Below are 18,298 nucleotides of genomic sequence, written 5' to 3' on the forward strand. Positions count from 1 at the left end.
TGGGGAAAGAGACGAGACATGGGGAGATTCGAGGTTTGGCAGCGAATTAGGGATTTGAGCAATCTGGGCGCGGAAGGGGACGGTGGAGAAGAGAGATTTTTCAGGGCTGGAATTGGGGCCGCCAGATATTTCAATCCGAAACGTGGAAGCGCGAACTTATATTGTCGTCGTCCTTTTTGGGGGGGGGAGGGGGATGGGTGGCTGGGTGCTACGCGTCCGTCCGACACACGCGACCACCCCGACAGGACTATGCTTCGGTGCCTTAAGGCACCTGCCTTTGTGTCCATGACATATGGGCCCAACAGGTGGCTGGCCCACATGTCAGTGACCCAAAGGCAGTTGCCTTTAAGGCACCGAAGCAGCGTCCACCCTGATACGACCCTGGTTTGCCTGGTGCGCCTACATTTGAGAATGCAAACGAATATTCTTTCATTTGCAAACGAATGTGTATGTATTACCATTCCCGTGTTTTCCTTGCAATAATTAGTCATTCGAAACGAGATACTCCATCCGTTCACTTTTGTAAGTCGTTTCAGACAACTTAAAATGAACTGTTTTGCACATTGTCTGAAATGTCTTCAAGGTCTTATAAAAGTGAACAGAGGGAGTACTATAAATTAATTAATGAGGAGTTATTTGAAAAAAAATCGAAACAGTACCCACGCTAACATGGATTAGAGTGTGTGTCACATAATTAGTTATTTGAATTAGAGTGTGTGTCATGTAGTTAGTTATTTGAATTAGAGTGTGTGTCACGTAGCGATCTCCAATTCTAACATGGATTTCGCATTTCACTGTATCCACGCTACTTTTTTAATACAAATTCATATGTATATGATGAACACCATGGTAGTGAGAAAACTTTTGTATGAATTCAAACATATGACCTACAAAATAGCACAACAAACTGAGTCAATGTCAACTTTTTGAAACTTAGTATGGCACGAATTCGAAATAATTACCCGTATGCCTGGTCCTCGGTTCAAATCTTACAATGTACACCGAATTGAAACATCGATATTAAGTCTCGTACTATGTACATTCAAATGTTGTTTTTAGCCACCCCCACCCAACACAAACCCTACATACTTCCTGTATCGGTCAATCTTCTTCTCCTAACCACCTTAGGAAGCTATCGGTTTCCAACACACGTTCATTATTTCTCTCCATGTTTCGATCTCTTAGTCTCTCAACTACACAAACCCTTTTTCCACTCTGTTACCAAATTTATTTACCTCACACACCCGCCATTGCACCCCATGCCGAGCTCTCTCTCCCCCCCTCTCCCTCTCACCCTCTCGCGCTAAATACATGGATTGCCTATCTAGCCCCCCAACCTCTCGTGCATGCGCACGCACACGCGTTGTATATCTAGGTCACTCCCTCGAGACTGTCTCATTCTTTCTTCCACACGGAGGGCCACACTCGCTCAATCTCGCTCTCTTTATCTGAGTCTCGTTTAACCTCGTTTTCTTTCACAAACAAATGATATATCTCCCTGTTCGGGCCTCGATCGACACACTCTATACTCTCTCACGCAGATTGTCTATCTAGGTTAGTCCATCCAAGCCGCCACCACTCTTTCGACCTCATGGTGGGCCACGCTCACTCAATCTCTCTCTCTCTCCGTATGTCTCGATTGACCTCGCTCTTTCTCGGACAAAAACGATATATCACCATGTTGAGCCCAATTCGACCTATTCACATTGTATACTCTCTCACGCACGTCGTCTATCTAGGTCACTCTCTCCAACCCGTCTCACTCTTTCGATCGCACGGCGACCCTATGTGATCGGTTGACCTTGCTTCCTCTCACGCACAAAATATATCTACACGTCTGTGACTGGATCATCTCTCAAGCTCTATCTTACAGCTCTCACCCTTGCCAAAAAGCTCAATCAGACAATATCTCTCCAGAGCATATATATTTGTTCAATGAATGTCGGACCACACTCACTTTGTCTCTCTATCTATATGTCTCTCGATCGACCTCGCTTTCTCACACCGTATCTTCCACGCGTTGAAGCTACTACCTCTCCATCCCTCGCAAAGCCGGAGCTATTTACATTGCGAGGGGCACTCCAACCTTGGATTAATTTGTGTAGGCATTTACTCTGGTCGGTTTAGATTATATTTTCGTAGCATTCGGCCCACAACTACTCCAATCACCGTAGCGGGTAATTAAGCTACAGGGAGCACCTAATATGAGAATCGGGGAGCCGTTGGATCGAAGATGCAGCGGCACACATGAGGCCTGAATGTTTTATTTGCAAAAAACCTTTGGAGAGTTAGGAAATTGTGCATAATTACAAAGACTACTCCCAAGCCATTGGATCTCACTTCCAACGGTGTAAAAACTCGTATCACCATAGTATCTAAGCTGCAGGGTGGATGTGATATTCTATGTCGCTGTCATTTTTGTTCGTAAACTTGCAAAAAACGTGTAACTCATGTCGTTACTTGTCTAACCGCACAAAGTGTTTGTTCAAAAAAACCATCCTACACTGAAATATCGGAACAACACATGGGGGTCCCACTTTTCATTAATCAAATTTGGACCTAATACTAACAAATCTGAAAGACGAGATTTGAACTGGCAACCTGGACTACAAAGCGTAAGTCGATAGCCTAAAAAAACGAACGGTTGTTGGATTTGTCCCATAACTTGATTTTATACAGTACTTGCATTGAGTAGAGTAGAGGGAGTGCCTCGTCAACACGTGCATGACCGTATCTCACTTACTGGTGGGTCCCAGGTCTGCGATCTCAATCTCTCTTCTCTCCATCGTCTAACCTTTGCACGGGCACACATGAAGAGCGGCGCTAGCTTGCCGTGGTGTTATTACAACTAAAAAAACTTGGAAAATAGAAGAATCGCCTAGAACAAGAGACGTTGTGGCTGGTCGAGACGGAGCTAACCACATCTATCCTCCGTGCCACGTTTGCATGATGAAGCTGTGTGGCTAGTGGGGTGTTTTCAACTGACTGGCTGGGTCCCAAGGTCGAACCATAGGTACCCTACTATGTCTGATACAATATATTTTTACACGCACATTTTTCCTCCGTGTCGAGACGTGGCACACCCCACCGCGCGGTTTCAGGGTCCTCCCGGGTGGTGCACGCATATATTCTTCCTGACGTAGGACGCCCTACCGCGCGTTTTCTGGGTCCTCCTCGGTCATAGCGCCGAAGCAAGTAAATGAGTCGTCAAATCACGAAAGACCACCTTTCCGGCCGAGTACATCAGTGAAGCACGGTGGCTAGCTAGTTGGGCTAGTTCGTCCGATTAGCTAGGCCACCGCTACATTTATTTTTTCACCCCTTTTTTATCTACTTGTTGGCAGGTAAATTTAAATATCCACCGCGGCGTTGCTCTGGTGTTTGGGTGCGGCAGGATTTTTAATTTTTGATTGACGGGAGCAGGCGCGGCAGGATTTTTAATTTTTTGATTGACGGGAGCAGGCGCGGCAGCAATTAGTCACGATGACTCCACCTATACCCACTGCTCCCTGATGTGAGAAGTCGTCGATTGGTGTTTTACCGTGGTGAAAACCAAAAGATTCCCCGCTCCCTCCGCCTTCTCGTAGATTGCATTGCCTTTCATCCGTTTCACCCCCTTTGCTTCCTCTCCCCATTGCTTCTACCTGGTGCCATGGCGGCGCAGCAGATCACGGAGTCCGAGGTGAGGCTCCTGACACAGGAGCTCCATGCCAAGGATGCGAAGCTCAGGGCCAAGGACGTGGAGCTCCGTGAGCTCAAGGAGGAGAGGAGTGCCATGCTCCTCCGTTATGTGCGGGAGTTCACGGAGCTTCAAAAGCGGCAGGCGTCCACCACAAAGATGCTCGAGGCGTCGGCGGCGTTGCTGCAGAAAGCGGGAGATACGATAGGCCATCAGGGGAGCCGGCTGGAGCGTGAGCGGGCCGATCGTGACGAGGTCCAGGATCGCCTCAGCCACTTGGTGAACCAAGTTGCCACACACGTGTTGCGCCTGTGCGATGCCTACTGTCGTTCCAGCGCGACGATGCCGGCCGTCGGGCTAAACCCTCTGCATGGGCATGTCCATGTCTCGGCGCAACATGACCGTTGGATCAAACTCAGATGGTGCAGATCAGTCACTGTAGCACAAAGCGTGTGGGTGTGTTTGGTTGCATTCTCATCTCAATATAGTTGTTTCCTCTTCGTGTATTTTTGTCAACCTACTAGTGTGGACTCATGCACCCTTCATGCACTCTGCCAAACACCCAAAAGTGGGTCAAGAAGGGAACTTTTGCTCCCATCCCGTGCACCCTTCATACACCCTGCCTAAGACTATTCGTGCTTCATGTGGTTCATGTTTCGTGGAGTACTGTAGCACCGTACTCTCCGTGTGATGTGGACCTAGTTCTGTTAACATTGATCTCACCGTCCATTCTCGACCGGACAATCGAAAAAGCGGTACTATGTTACATATAGGAGTAGTTGACATGCACACAACATCATTTGTTATCGTCATATCTTACTACACTAGCAACAAGATTGTGTAGTACTGACGTATGAACCACTGCACATGCCTAGTAGTAGGAGCACTGTGTATGTTCAAGTGGCTGCCGTGTTTCGCACTCCTCCGTCGTAAGAGTGGAAAAGCTTGCTGCAATCATTTTTTCTTCTGAAAAACAGTGGACACGCTCTACCGTGCGGATCCTCCTCCAGCCATGCACTAAATTACTCACTTTCGCCAACGTGTGGGACAGCCAGCATCGGGGTCCACCAGCCATGCACTAAATTACTCCGTAGTAGAGTGATGGTAGACTACCCCGATCGAAGCACCGCAGTAATGCCCAATGAGCCGTCAAATCACAAAACCCCCTCCTTTCCAGCAGTAAGTTGGACGGACGAAGCAACCATCATTTCACTCTTCTCTCTCAGCTTCTTCTCTACCCAACCCTCACTTCTACCTCATCTTTTTCCTCATTTCTTCAAGAAAACCCCGACCTGCTTCTGCCATTGTTCTTCTCTCCCAAAGAAGGAAAGGTGAGCGCATCAATGGTGTTGATTCTAGCCAAGGCCCGGTCTTGCAACCCCGAGACTGATCCTATAACTCCCTCTCTTTTCTTCTTTTGGGTTTGTGATTATGGTTTCTTTTCTTTTATTTCTATTTGACAGTTCCTTGATGGACGCTGGAGCACCGGCCGAAGTGATGTCTATGGCTCCGGCCAAAACCGTCGAGGCTCATGGTACGAAGAAGCGCAAGCACCCCGCCGAGACTACCGCAGACAAGCTCAAAGCCATCGCCCTGTCCAAGCCCCCCTCTCTGGGATCCCTCATTAAGCAAGTCCAGGTAATATCTCTTCTTGACGATCTTTTTCTCGATCTTGATCGTGTTTTTTCATCTAACATGCAGTACTAGTACTAGTAGTACAGCTTTCTGGGTGATCTTGCATGTGATTTTTGTGTGCCAAATGACGGTTCTAAATTCCTCTTTTGACCAAAACATGCGAGAGGTTGACACTGATTTCTTATAGATTACTTTTAACTAGTACTTTATGAACATCAATGCTACCTTTTAAGATGGTATATTTGCCTCAGTAACTTGTGTTATGGATATTGCATGTAATCCCTCTGCTCTCATGCCTTTGAAGACATGTTCTAGTGTCTTTGTTCACTCATTTCTATGCGTATATGTAGTCATATATGGAGTATAATATCGAAAATCATCTTATATTTCTGAACGGAGGTAGTAATAAAATATGGTTTCTGTTTGAATTAGAACCACATCCGCGGTGGAGATGAAGTTCTCAAAGTCATGCCGTGTGAACTGGAAGACCTGATGATGAGTTCTACTGCTGAACTATCCAGCTGCTGTGTCCTTGTCGCCACGTGTCTTGAACTAGTGTTTTCCTGTAGCATTGTTGTCAGGCGTGTTCTCGAGGCTATACTTGACCACAACAATTTCCTGGTTGTGCCTTCGATTACGAAGGGTGTGGTTCTTGTAAAGCTTCCCAACAAATCTGATGCGGCCTGTCTTCATCATTATGTTTATGAGTGGAAAGACCACTCTGTTAGGTTCTCCAAGGTTGACAAGATGGTGATGGTGCATGTAGACATCTCACACGAAGTCCATGGCCTAGTCAGTTATGCGGGGTTCATCCCGTAGGTCGGTGGCAAAAAATAGTCTGTAGAGTTTAGTTAGTGCAACTTTGCTTGTCTGTAGTAAGTACTATTGTTCAGTACTTGATTTGTGTTTGTGAACCCTATATTGTTTATTAGTACTGCCGCTTTTGGTGTGTGGTCAGTCCTGAGAACGGTCTATGTTAATGTTTGTCCACTCAATTCAGTCTGTATATTTTGAAGTACCCATATCATATTTTTTGTGAGGACGGTCTATCAATTATGGTTACACTCCAATATCTGTATGCATTGCAGGGTTTATCGCACCCACCAGGATTTCCAGCCCCATGGATGTTCGGTCCATATGATTTGTCACGACCTTTGGACTGTCCTGCTTGTGGGAGTAGGCGGGGCCCCTGCATGCCATGCGTAGTTGAACGATCAATCTTCTGTTTAGTACTTCAACATAGTGATTTCCTGGTAAGGATTCATTCGTGTCACATCAAGTAAATCTTATTGATTTACTGTCTAAATCTTATTGATTTAATGTCATGTTTTCTTTCTTTTCCTGCAATTTTATGATGCAGGTTTTGCCATGTGACATTCATCACAGAATAAACCGTTTGGTTTGCTCTACGATGGCTATTTTTGCAGGTTTCACTTCTTATGTCGTGTCAGTAACGAAGGCACTATCCATCACTTATATTACTGGAAAAATTGGATCAGTCTATTGTCTGAGTACAAGCTGAATCCCTATGATGAACTGCAGTTTGGTTTAACAAAAACGCCACAATTAGTCCTTCTCGCATTTAAAAGAAATGAAGAAAAAGACTGGATCACGGTCACGGATCCTAGTCAAGTTAGAAAGCTGATCATAGCAGACCAGACACGATCGCCGCTATCTCGCACAGATCGAGCACCGACAGTTTCTCTAGCACTGACAGCGGCAGCAGCTCAGTCTGATCCTGCTGAGGATAGGGCACCGACCGCGTTAGCAGATCAATCTGATCTACCGGAGGATCGGACATCGACATCGGCACCTGCTCCGACACCGGCACCAGCTCTACAAGGAGCACCATCTCCGGCAGCAGCAGCGGCTTCGGCACCTGCACCAACACTTGCACTTGCATCTGCTCCGGCCCGTGTAGTTGCACCGGCAATAGACTGGGCTGCAGTTCGCACTTCATATACCAAAGTCCTTACAAAAACCGACATGTCTACCTTCTTGGTAAGCATTGGCCACCCAAGTGCTTCGTTCTTTTTTCTTTCCATGTTGTTTCACATGGTTCACTGTGTTGATATAATTGTTTGGGTATGTCTTCTTGTTTGCAAACAGAGAATCCCTAGAGCAACGAGGGAGTCATTCAACAATCCGGGCGACCGCGGCCAAGTTTCTCTTACCATGCGCAGCCTTGGTGTGAATGAACCTGCGCAATATATCGTAAGTACAAAGGATGGTCGCATGCTGATTGATGCTAAAGGATGGTCAAGGTTCAAATCTAAATCATATCTTGCGGTAGGGGATGATGTCAAAATCGAACTTTCTCGGCAAGGAGAGCTGGTCCAAATCAACTTTGAAATTCTTCAGTAGTAGCACGCGACTGCCTAACTGATCTATCCTCCGAGAGATTTTGATGTAATAATCTGGCATGGTGAAACAAGTGTCCTGTGTGTATAAGTAGTACGATGGTATTATTTATCACATGGTATATCATTGATAGAATTGCAACTCTGATTGCTGTTTAGGAACTGTCGTTCGATTTCATTCCAACAGCTGCCGTGCTTTATTCAATTTTGTGTATTCGCCTTGCGACAACATCTAAAACCAGCCCCGTACCGATCGCTTGCAATATGAAAAGCGCTGAGGTAGAACACATGGGCCCCCAAACATGCAGGGTCGGCCTGCAGCCCAAAGTCCATAACCTGGTTTCGAGAAGCACTAGCTCAGTGCAGAAGTGGCGTCCTCCTCCTGCTGTGGGTTGGGTGAATGTTGATGCTGCATTATCTCACAATGGTGAAAGGGGAGCCCTGGCAGTTGTGAGCCGGGATCATACAGGCTTCTTCCTTGGAGCATCGGCACTGGTGTGCGAAAGTGTTACTGATCCAGAGATCCTAGAGGCAATGGCATGTTGCGATGGGCTATCTCTGGCTCTTGACTTAAACCTGCAACAAGTTCAGATTAGCACCGATTGTTCAGCAACAGTCAAGCATATCGGAGAGGCATACTTGGGGCCCAACAAAGTTATTATGGACGAGATCAAGATGAAGAAGAATATGTTCCAAACCATGGAGATCATACATGAAAAACGTGAGTGTAATGTTGAAGCGCATGTGCTCACAAAAGCTGCAACTTCTTTGCCCTGTGGACGCCATCTTTGGCTCATAGGAACCCCCGAAATTATTTGTATACCTATGACTGTTAATCTTCAATAAAGCAGCTTTTATCCCTAAAAAAACATCTAAGTATTATATTCTCAGCTGAACCCCCATAATGCCCGTGCGTTGCAGAGGGAGTATTTTTCTTGGCAAGGTGAGCTTGTGATATAAAAGATTTGTATATTTCTTTACAGAGGGAGTATCTCTCTGTCAAAATATATATTTATGTGTAACTAGTTACTCCTGTCTTTCTACTTCCTTTCGCTGATATGTGGGGCAACCGGCAACGGGGTCCACGTGCCATATGCACAAATTAGAGTGCACAACTTCACGATAGACACACCCCGGTCGTAGCGCCGTAGTAATGCCCAATGAGCCGTCAAATCACAACCCCCCTTTCCAACTTTAGCAGTAAGCTGGACGGACGAAGCGGCAATATTTCACTGGGCCTGAATCCCTTTCTCCCTCGTCTGCTTGTTCAGAGAAAACCCCCTCTCGGCGATTGCATAGGGTTTTCTCATGGAGAACCAGGTACGAATTCTTCATCCATCCCCGATAAACCCAAGTCCCTTGGTCGCAGGTAATCCTAGGATGGCAGCCGCCGCCGTTGATGCATTTTTCTTCCTACTGAATCTAGTGTGTTTCATTTGCAGTGCCCAAAGTGCGAGTACCCCACAGGTTTCTGCGCCCTCGGCGAGACGCCACACTTGTTCCTTCTCATCCTAACACAACATTTTGAAACACGCACAGTATGTTCCTAGAATCCTCTTTTCTATCCGGGAGGGTGGGGGTTTTTCGAACATGTTGTGTTCTCATATTATTTTTCCTGCAGTGTATTATTTGCTCTGCCAGAACACATGTACTCAAGATGCTCGGCCTTTCCATAACTGAATACACTAGTTTAATGGTCACAGTGAAGACAAGCCATGGGTATAAGTTCTGAGTTGGGTTCATGAACCAAGAAGATCGCTGCTTTTTTTATGGCCGAACTTGGATAAACTTTCTCAAGTGTTACGGACTGAAAGTTGGCGCATGAATGTTGATGGAAATAGCAGAACCTGGTCTCATCTTCACTGCGATCTTCCACCTAGACGTCGTTCCAATTGTTCATCCATGTTAGTTTTGTATCTGGTTCTTGCTTTTTGCCTTGATTACTTCTTAATCCACTTATTCTGTCTAACTAATCACAATTTAACTTTAGAAGTAGCAACGAATCTCTCACGAAGATGCTACTTCTAACTAATATTTTCTTATAATTGGTGGCACGTGTAGGTTTTTTCAGAGTAAACAGTCTGCTCGTTTGTTACTCTATAATAACTCGGCTGTTACTAATGGCACTGAAGTTGACTGGATCGACATCCACAAGTTCCTACACTTTATTGATCGTCTTGAGGTCCTTGTGGGGCGTTTCAATGGTGGAAGGCCACGTGGGATATGTGTGCCACTGCTGCACTCGTTGAACAGGTCCAAATGTGTCGAGAAACTTATGGTACGAGCTGTTTTCTGTTATATATGTTGTTCATAAACTATTGCTTATACACAGTTTTACAGCTGTGATCTTCTTGAAACAGGAACTACCGAGTTCTATTGCTCATATACAGATGCCTGACCATGGTCGGGTCAGACTTGCGCTTGGTCACAACATGATGTTTATGTCGACCTACTCAATTCCCCTTGGAGGTGAAAAGATACTTATTCATGGGTGGTCCCAAATAATGAAGGCCCATCCATCTTGGAGAATAGGACAGAAGATTATGTTCATGCTTTTCCATGGCTCTAAAGTGAATATCCTGTTTATTGACCATGTTGCGAGATGAAGCCGATTTCAGAAGGTTGTGGATGCGCGGGGTGGCGCCTAGAGCTTGTCCTGGGGCTTGGCGGCCTCACCCTTGGTTAACTGTAAGCAAAGTAGCACTGTTCGAGGCGTGCTTTGTACGGTTGAACCTGTATAAGTACTCATACTGCTTTCAGCTTTGGTTGTTAAGTGCCCCTGCTGGTTTCAGTTAAGGTTGTTAAGTACTACAGTCTGTCGTGTTTCTTCAGTCCTGTCTTCCTCCAGCCGCCAAAACCAAACCAGTGCCGGCGGGGCCGCCTGCTTCCACCTCCCACGGCTGGCTGCGCCTTAGCGCACGCATCGCCGCCCCACCGTCTCCTAAATCGTTAACGCCGACGTCCTCCACGCGCTTTGGTGCGCTCGCCGCGGCGCCGCCCTCTCGCGTTGTCAACATGGTCAACAAACAACAGGAATCAGCAGAAGTACGTGGAGAGGATGACAGTAGGGGCCCACCACGTCAGCGTATGGAAAAAAATGCTTCCTCCTAGTGTTTTCCTGACATCTGGGACCCACGACATTGGGAGCGTATATAGTCAATAGACAAGAGAATAGCACAAGATCGGCTGACACCTGGGACGTAGCTACTCGAGCAGTATTTTTTTGTTTGGTATTGTTGAGGCGGAGCAGGGTTTGAACTGGGCTGTGGCCCGTCTAGCCCAGGCTTATATTTTATGTTCACCATGTGACCAGCCCAGCTATTTTTTCTTTGTGAAAATGAGCCCAGATTATTTCTTCTGAAGAATACCAAATCCAGGCCTACTTATTTTTCTACGCCCTGATGGGTTGCAACTCTTTCAAGATGCCTGCAAATCTTGTAAGTAATATGAAATGGGTTGTAAATATAAAAACAGATGACAAATTGGCAATTACTTTATAATTTCTGAATTTTATTACATTTTCATATTCCTATTTCACTGGGCATTAACCTAATTTAAATATATCTTCAAAGTACTTTAAATCTGGCTGGACATTTCGGTATTAAAAATAGTTTGGAACCCACAGAAATATGCGAAATTGGCCCTGGCCAACCAAAAAAATGACTGCAATAAATTGCATAAGAAGTTGCCATGAGCTATATATAAATTATTAAAAAAAGAGGGAGTGGTCTGACTTGTGGGCCTGTTTAGTTGACGCGTATGCAAGGTTTTTTTAGTTATTATATACGTCAACAATCTAGCAGATGTAACCGTTGGATGTCAATCCAACGGCTGTCGTGTTTCTTCAATCTCCGACTTCTTGCTCCAGCCGCCAATGCAGCCCCGGCGGGACCGCCTACTCCCGCCTCCCGTGGCCGGCTGTGCTGCCGCGCAGGCCTCAGCGCCCCCTACTACTCCCACCACTGGCCAGGGCATCCCTCTACTTACCCACACCCCCTGTTATTCTGCGGCGACGGCAGCCTTACACCGCAGCCGAACCGGTGAACGCACGTACTCCTCTCCGCGTGGGCATCCACTGCCGCGTCTTCCTCGGCTCCGCGTCGTCCCCTTCCTATGCCTCGCCGTCGTCCACTGTCGTGGTGCTCTCGGCGTGGCGTGGTCAATGTGGTCAACGACCGACTTCCATCGGAAGAGTACTGTACGTGGAGAGGCTGACAGCTGGGTCCACGACAGCCGCAAGGAAGTGCCTCCTTATTATGCGCAAAATAATTATTCCTCCACCTGACAGTGGGGACCCACCGGACGGGCCACCAGTATTTTGCGAAAAAAATCGTTTCCCCTAATTGTTGGGACCCACCGGACGGGCCACCGTATTTCGCGAAAAAAATGTTCCCCCCGCTGCCAGCTCGGACCCACCGGAAGTGCCTCCTTATTACGCACAAAAAATGAATACTCCCCCTGCTAGCTGGGACCCACCTTGGTGGGAGGCTGACTTGTGGGCCTACTAAGTTGACGGGGATGAAGGGCTTTGTCAACTTAGTCAATATGAATGATTCTAGCTCAAGTGACCGTACGATGTCCATCCAACGGCCGTAGTGCTTCTTCAACCTCTGGTCTTCTTGCTCCAGCCGCCCAAAGCAGCGCCGGTCATGCCGCATGCTCCTGCCTCACATGGCCGGCTGTGCTGCCGCGGAGGCCTCATCGCCCCCTACTATTCCCACCGCTAGCTAGGCCCTGCGGCAACGGCAGCCTCACACCGCAGCCGAATCAGTGAACCCTCGTACTCCTCTCCGCGCGGGCTTCCACTGCCGTGTCTTTCCCGGCTCCGCGTTGTCCCCTTCCTAGGCCTCTCCATCGTCCACCGCCGTGGTGCTCTCGACGCGGCGTGGTCAATGTGGTCAACGACCGACTTCCATCAGAAGAGTACTGTGCGTGGAGACGCTGACAGCTGGGTCCACGGCCGCAGAAAGGAAGTGCCTCCTTATTACGCGCAAAATAATTATTCCTCCACCTGACAGCGGGGACCCACCGGATGGGCCACCGTATTTCGCGAAAAAAAACGTTTGCCCCTGACTGCTGGGACCCACCAGCTACATCTTCGCACGCAAGGAGGTGCCTGACAGTCGGGACCCACCTGGTCAAAGCGTACATAGCGTTGTCATTCTGGTCGTGAACGTGTACGTACATATATACTGGTCGATGTAGAGGCGTGCACGTGTGGTAGTAGAGGCGCGCACGTAGCATGTACACGTGCGTACAACGGCCAGGGTGCAAGAAAGAAAATACGGCCACGTATGTGTACATACGGGCGGGGTCTCGAACGCCTACTCGCGCATACGTACGGCCAGGGCTCGTGCACATGGCTGGGTCGGAACGGAGAAACAACGTCGTCGTCGTGTTCATGGGGAGGCAACGGAATGCGTCGTGTTCATGGGGAGGCAACGGAATGCGTCGTGTTCATGGGGAGGCAACGGAATGCGTCGTGTTCATCGGGAGGGCTTAGACGGAACAGGCAATGGAAACGAGGCCTGGCGTACCGCAGAACGGAGGAAACGGCCTTGTGTTCGACCGGCCACGTTCGAAGCGGGATCATGTTCATCGGGAGGGGTCTGGCGTACCGCAAAACGGAGGAAACGGATCTCCTATGGTCGAAACGGGGGTCCTGTTGATCGGGAGGGGTGTGGCGTACCGCAAAACGGAGGAAACGGACTTGTGTTGGAGCGCTACGGTCGAAACGGGCGTCCTGTTCATCGGGAGGGGTGTGGCGTACCGCAAAACGGGACTCCACGGGATAGTGTTCATCTCCACCGTCGACCCCCTCCAGCCTCCAGGAGCTACTATTCATCCACCGTCGACCTCCTCCAGCCTCCACCTGCGACTGTTCATCCACGGGCTCCTGTTCATCCAGCCTCCACCACGCGCTACTCCACCGGCTACTGTTCAACTAGCCCTCTCCACGGGCTCCTGTTCAACCACCCCTCCACGGGCTACTGTTCATCCTGCCCTCCACCGTATACTGTTCATCCAGCCCTCCACGGGGTGGTCCTGTTCATCCAGCCCTCCACGGGGTCCTGTTCATCCAGCCCCAACCGGCTCGATCGATCGGGGTCCTGTTCATCCACCCCCACCGGGAACTGTTCATCCAAACCCCCCGCAACACTCACTGTTCATCCAGAGGCAGCATCGATCGGCTTCAGTTAGCAACAGTAGAGAAGGAATCGCTCGATCGGGTTCAGTTAACAGCCATTGATCGATCGCTCGGGCTCAGTAACGCGTAGCCTGCAATGCAATCGCTCGGGTTCAGTTAGAGCCCAACGCCTCGCTCGGGTTCAGTTAGAGCCAACGCCTCGCACACACGCGCATACGTGTACGAGAGAAACGCGCATTGCTCGGCCCCCGACCTCCCACCGTAACCGGGAACTCCCCGAAATTTTCCTCCCCCTCACTTCTACCATGGTTTTTTCCATCATGGACGGCCCAAAGAATGTCATGCAGATGCGTCTCCGGCTCGCCCAGGACGAAAAACCCATTTTCTGTCATGATTTTTTGTCATAGAAGTAGGAGCCCACCACATCTATGATGATACCGGGTTTTGTCACAATTATCGTCATAGAAGTGTCATATGTATGACAGAAAAAAAAATTCATTCGGCCCAAAATGTCACGGATGTGTCTTTTTTTGTAGTGATGGATGCCAGCCGCTGCATCGAGCGCCGCTCCACCCCGCGTTGACCCGACGCCCCGCCAACTCCATGGAGGCATCGTTCGCTGCCTCTGCCCCGGTGCACCTTGCCTCTGCCGTCTCCAGCTCCGCGCCGGCAAGCGCCACCGTGGAAGCTGCTTCGTCCCTTCGCCATCGAACACCAGTAGGACGAGCCCAGCCGCCGAGCTCGAGCTGCCTCGCCAGGTCTGAGGTGGATCCATCCATCCCCGCCGTTTTCCGCGACCTGGATCCACCGCCGCCTGCCGTGTCCTGCCTCTGCCTCGCGCCGCCGCATCGCCGGTGCAGGACTTCCATCCGCCGCCACGCCCCGCATCAACTGGAGCCGCCCGCGTCTAGCATCCTCTGCCTATTTCCTCTGCTTCGAGGACGAGGCCAGCGTCAAGTCCCGCTCGCCCGTGCCCGTTGACCCGTCATCCTCCACGTGGGCCGCTCCAGCAGGCCCAGCTGCGCCCCCACTGCTGGCCTCACCTCACCACTGAACCGGGCCGAAGCCCGTGGTGAGCAGCCCAGTTCCATCGGATTCGGCCGTGATGTGTTTTTTCCATAGGACGAATTTCTCTATTTCCAGAAAACTGCATATTTACAGTTTACACCTCCATGTTCATACATTTAATAAATCACCAACCATGCATCTTTTGTAAAAACTTTATATATGAAAGATGCTTAGAATTTTGTGTAGATTCATATTGTGCAACTTTCATCTATGTTTAAAATGTTTAAAATGATGTTTGCATATATTTTCCCATATTGCCATGTAAAATGATTTAATTCATAACTATTCAACCGTAGCTCCAAATTTAGTAAACTTTATATGTAAATGGGGTAGAAAATGCCTAGTTTAACATGGTGGCATCACTTTGCATGTTTGATAACTCTAAATTTGTGTTTAGGGCAGAACAGTACCAAACCTTAAAATATGCATATTGGGTTTTACCGGAATTTGTTGTTCGTTGTTTCTAGCCTCATTTAAAATTGCCTAGATAAGTAGTTTTCGTTTGCTTCACCTCTTGCCATGTTAATCAACATTTAATATTGTTGAGTACATAAACGAGATAGAACTAAATAAGTCATGTGGTGTTCCGTCAATATGCAACTCGTTGCATATTGAGCTCCACTTAATTTGTAGTTTTGTTTGTGCATTTTGCCATGCCATGCCTCTTTAAACCGGACATGCATCATACTTGGTTGTGCATCATGCCATGTTTATGTGATGGTTGTTTACTATGTTGTTTGCTCCTTTCCGGTGTGCTTCTTCGGGTTGGTTCCGTTAACGTTGCGTTTGTGAGGATTCGTTCAACTACGTCCGTTTGTCTTCTTCATGGACTTGTTCTTCTTCCTTGCGGGATCTCAGGCAAGATGACCATACCCTCGAAATCACTTCTATCTTTGCTTGCTAGTTGTTCGCTCTATTGCTATGCCGCGATACCTACCTCTTGCTTTATCATGCCTCCCATATTGCCATGTCAAGCCTCTAACCCACCTTGTCCTAGCAAACCGTTGTTTGGCTATGTTACCGCTTTGCTCAGCCCCTCTTATAGCATTGATAGTTGCAGGTGAAGATGAAGTTTGTTCCATGTTTGGAACATGGATATGTTGGGATATCACAATATCTCTTATTTGTATTAATGCATCTATATACTTGGTAAAGGGTGGAAGGCTCGGTCTTATGCCTGGTGTTTTGTTCCACTCTTGCCGCCCTAGTTTCTTTCATGCCGGTGTTATGTTCCTTGATTTTGCGTCCCTTACGTGGTTGGGTGTTATGGGAACCCCTTGATAGTTCGTTTTGAATAAAACTCCTCCAGTAAGGCCCAACCTTGGTTTTACCATTTGCCTCACCACCACCTACTTTTCCCTTGGGAGTCACTCTCTCGAGGGTCATCTTTATTTTAAGCCCCCCCGGGCCAGTGCTTTTCTAAGTGTTGGTCCGAACTAGAGTCCTTTGCAGTGCCACCTCGGGGAAACTTGAGGGTTGGTTTTAGTTGTACGGAGCGCTCATCCGGTGTTGCCCTAAGAACGAGATATGTGCAGCTCCTATCGGGATGTCGGCGCATCGGGCGGTCTTGCTGGTCTTGTTTTACCATTTATCGAAATGTCTTGTAACCGGGATTCTGAGTTTGATCGGGTCTTCCTGGGAGAAGGAATATCCTTCGTTGACCGTGAGAGCTTGTGATGGGCTAAGTTGGGACACCCCTGCAGGGTTTTGAACTTTCGAAAGTCGTGCCAGCGGTTATGGGCAGATGGGAATTTGTTAATGTCCGGTTGTAGAAAACTTGAAACTTGACTTAATTAAAATGCATCAACCGCGTGTGTAGCCGTGATGGTCTCTTTCCGGCGGAGTCCGGGAAGTGAACATGGTTCTTGTGTTATGCTTGAACGGTAGTTTCAGGATCACTTCTTGATCACTTCTAGTTCACGACCATGCACTGCTTCTCTTCTCGCTCTTATTTGTGTATGTTAGCCACCATATATGCTTAGTGCTTGTTGCAGCTCCACCTCATTACCCCTTTCCTACCCATAAGCTTAAATAGTCTTGATCTCGCGGGTGTGAGATTGCCGGGTCCTCATGGCTCACAGATACTTCCAAACAGTTGCAGGTGCCGATGATACCAGTGCCGGTGACGCAACCCAGCTCAAGTGGGAGCTCGATGAAGATTGTGTTCATTGTGTTGTTTCATTTTCAGTTGATCAGTAGTGGAGCCCAGTTGGGACGATCAGGGATCTAGCAATTTGGGTTTTCTTGTTTTATTTGGTTCCGTAGTTGGACCTTGATTGTATCTGGACGATGTAATGCTATATTTAGGTATTGTGTGAAGTGACGATTGTAAGCCAACTCTTTATCCCTTTCTTATTCAGTACATGAGATGTGTAAAGATTACCCCTCTTGCGACATGCCTACTATGCGGCTATGCCTCTAAGTCGTGCTCCAACACGTGGGAGATATAGCCGCATCGTGGGTGTTACAGTTCATGTATTCACTATGTGTTAATGCTTTGGTCCGGTACTCTATTAAAAGGAGGCCTTAATATCCCTTAGTTTCCGCTAGGACCCCGCTGCCACGGGAGGGTAGGACAAAAGATGTCATGCAAGTTCTTTTCCATAAGCACGTATGACTATATTCGAAATACATGCCTACATTACATTGATGAATTGGAGCTAGTTCTGTGTCACCCTAGGTTATGACTGTTACATGATGAACTACATCCGACATAATTCTCTATCACCGATCCATTGCCTACGAGCTTTCCATATATTGTTCTTCGCTTATTTACTTTTCGGTTGCTATTGCTATCATCACTACAAATTACCAAAAACATTACTTTTGCTACCGTTACCTTTTGCTACCGTTACCACTACTATCATATTACTTTGCTACTAAATACCTTGCTGCAGATAGTAAGTTTCCAGGTGTGGTTGAATTGACAACTCAGCTGCTAATACTTGAGAATATTCTTTGGCTCCCCTTGTGTCGAATCAATAAATTTGGGTTGAATACTCTACCCTCGAAAACTATTGCGATCCCCTATACTTGTGGGTTATCAGCCACCAAGGAATGAACTTTGACTTTCTTGAATTTCTTCGGAGGAGGTGCAGACCAGTCAAAGTTCTCCTTGAGACCCATTTGCTTCAGATCTTCTTCACCATACAGATGTGATAAGACAGCCCAGGTGCGACCGAAAACTTCATGGAGGTAGTAATGGTTTTTCTTCACTGCATTATGTGTAGCAGTCATGTTGTGAAGAATTGAACCAAATTGACGCTTAACTCATTTATGGTTGCGATCCACCTTCTGGTAAGACTACGAAGCAGCTCACGGCCAGTCATCACCCTGGGAGCTGTGGCTTGAGGATTTGATTTGGATGCATTTGCAGCAGAGTCATGAGTGGCAGAGTCATCATTGGTG

The sequence above is a fragment of the Triticum urartu genome, chromosome 7A (assembly GCF_056163025.1).
Source record: "Triticum urartu cultivar PI428250 chromosome 7A, HENAU_Tu73, whole genome shotgun sequence".
NCBI lineage: Eukaryota > Viridiplantae > Streptophyta > Magnoliopsida > Poales > Poaceae > Triticum > Triticum urartu.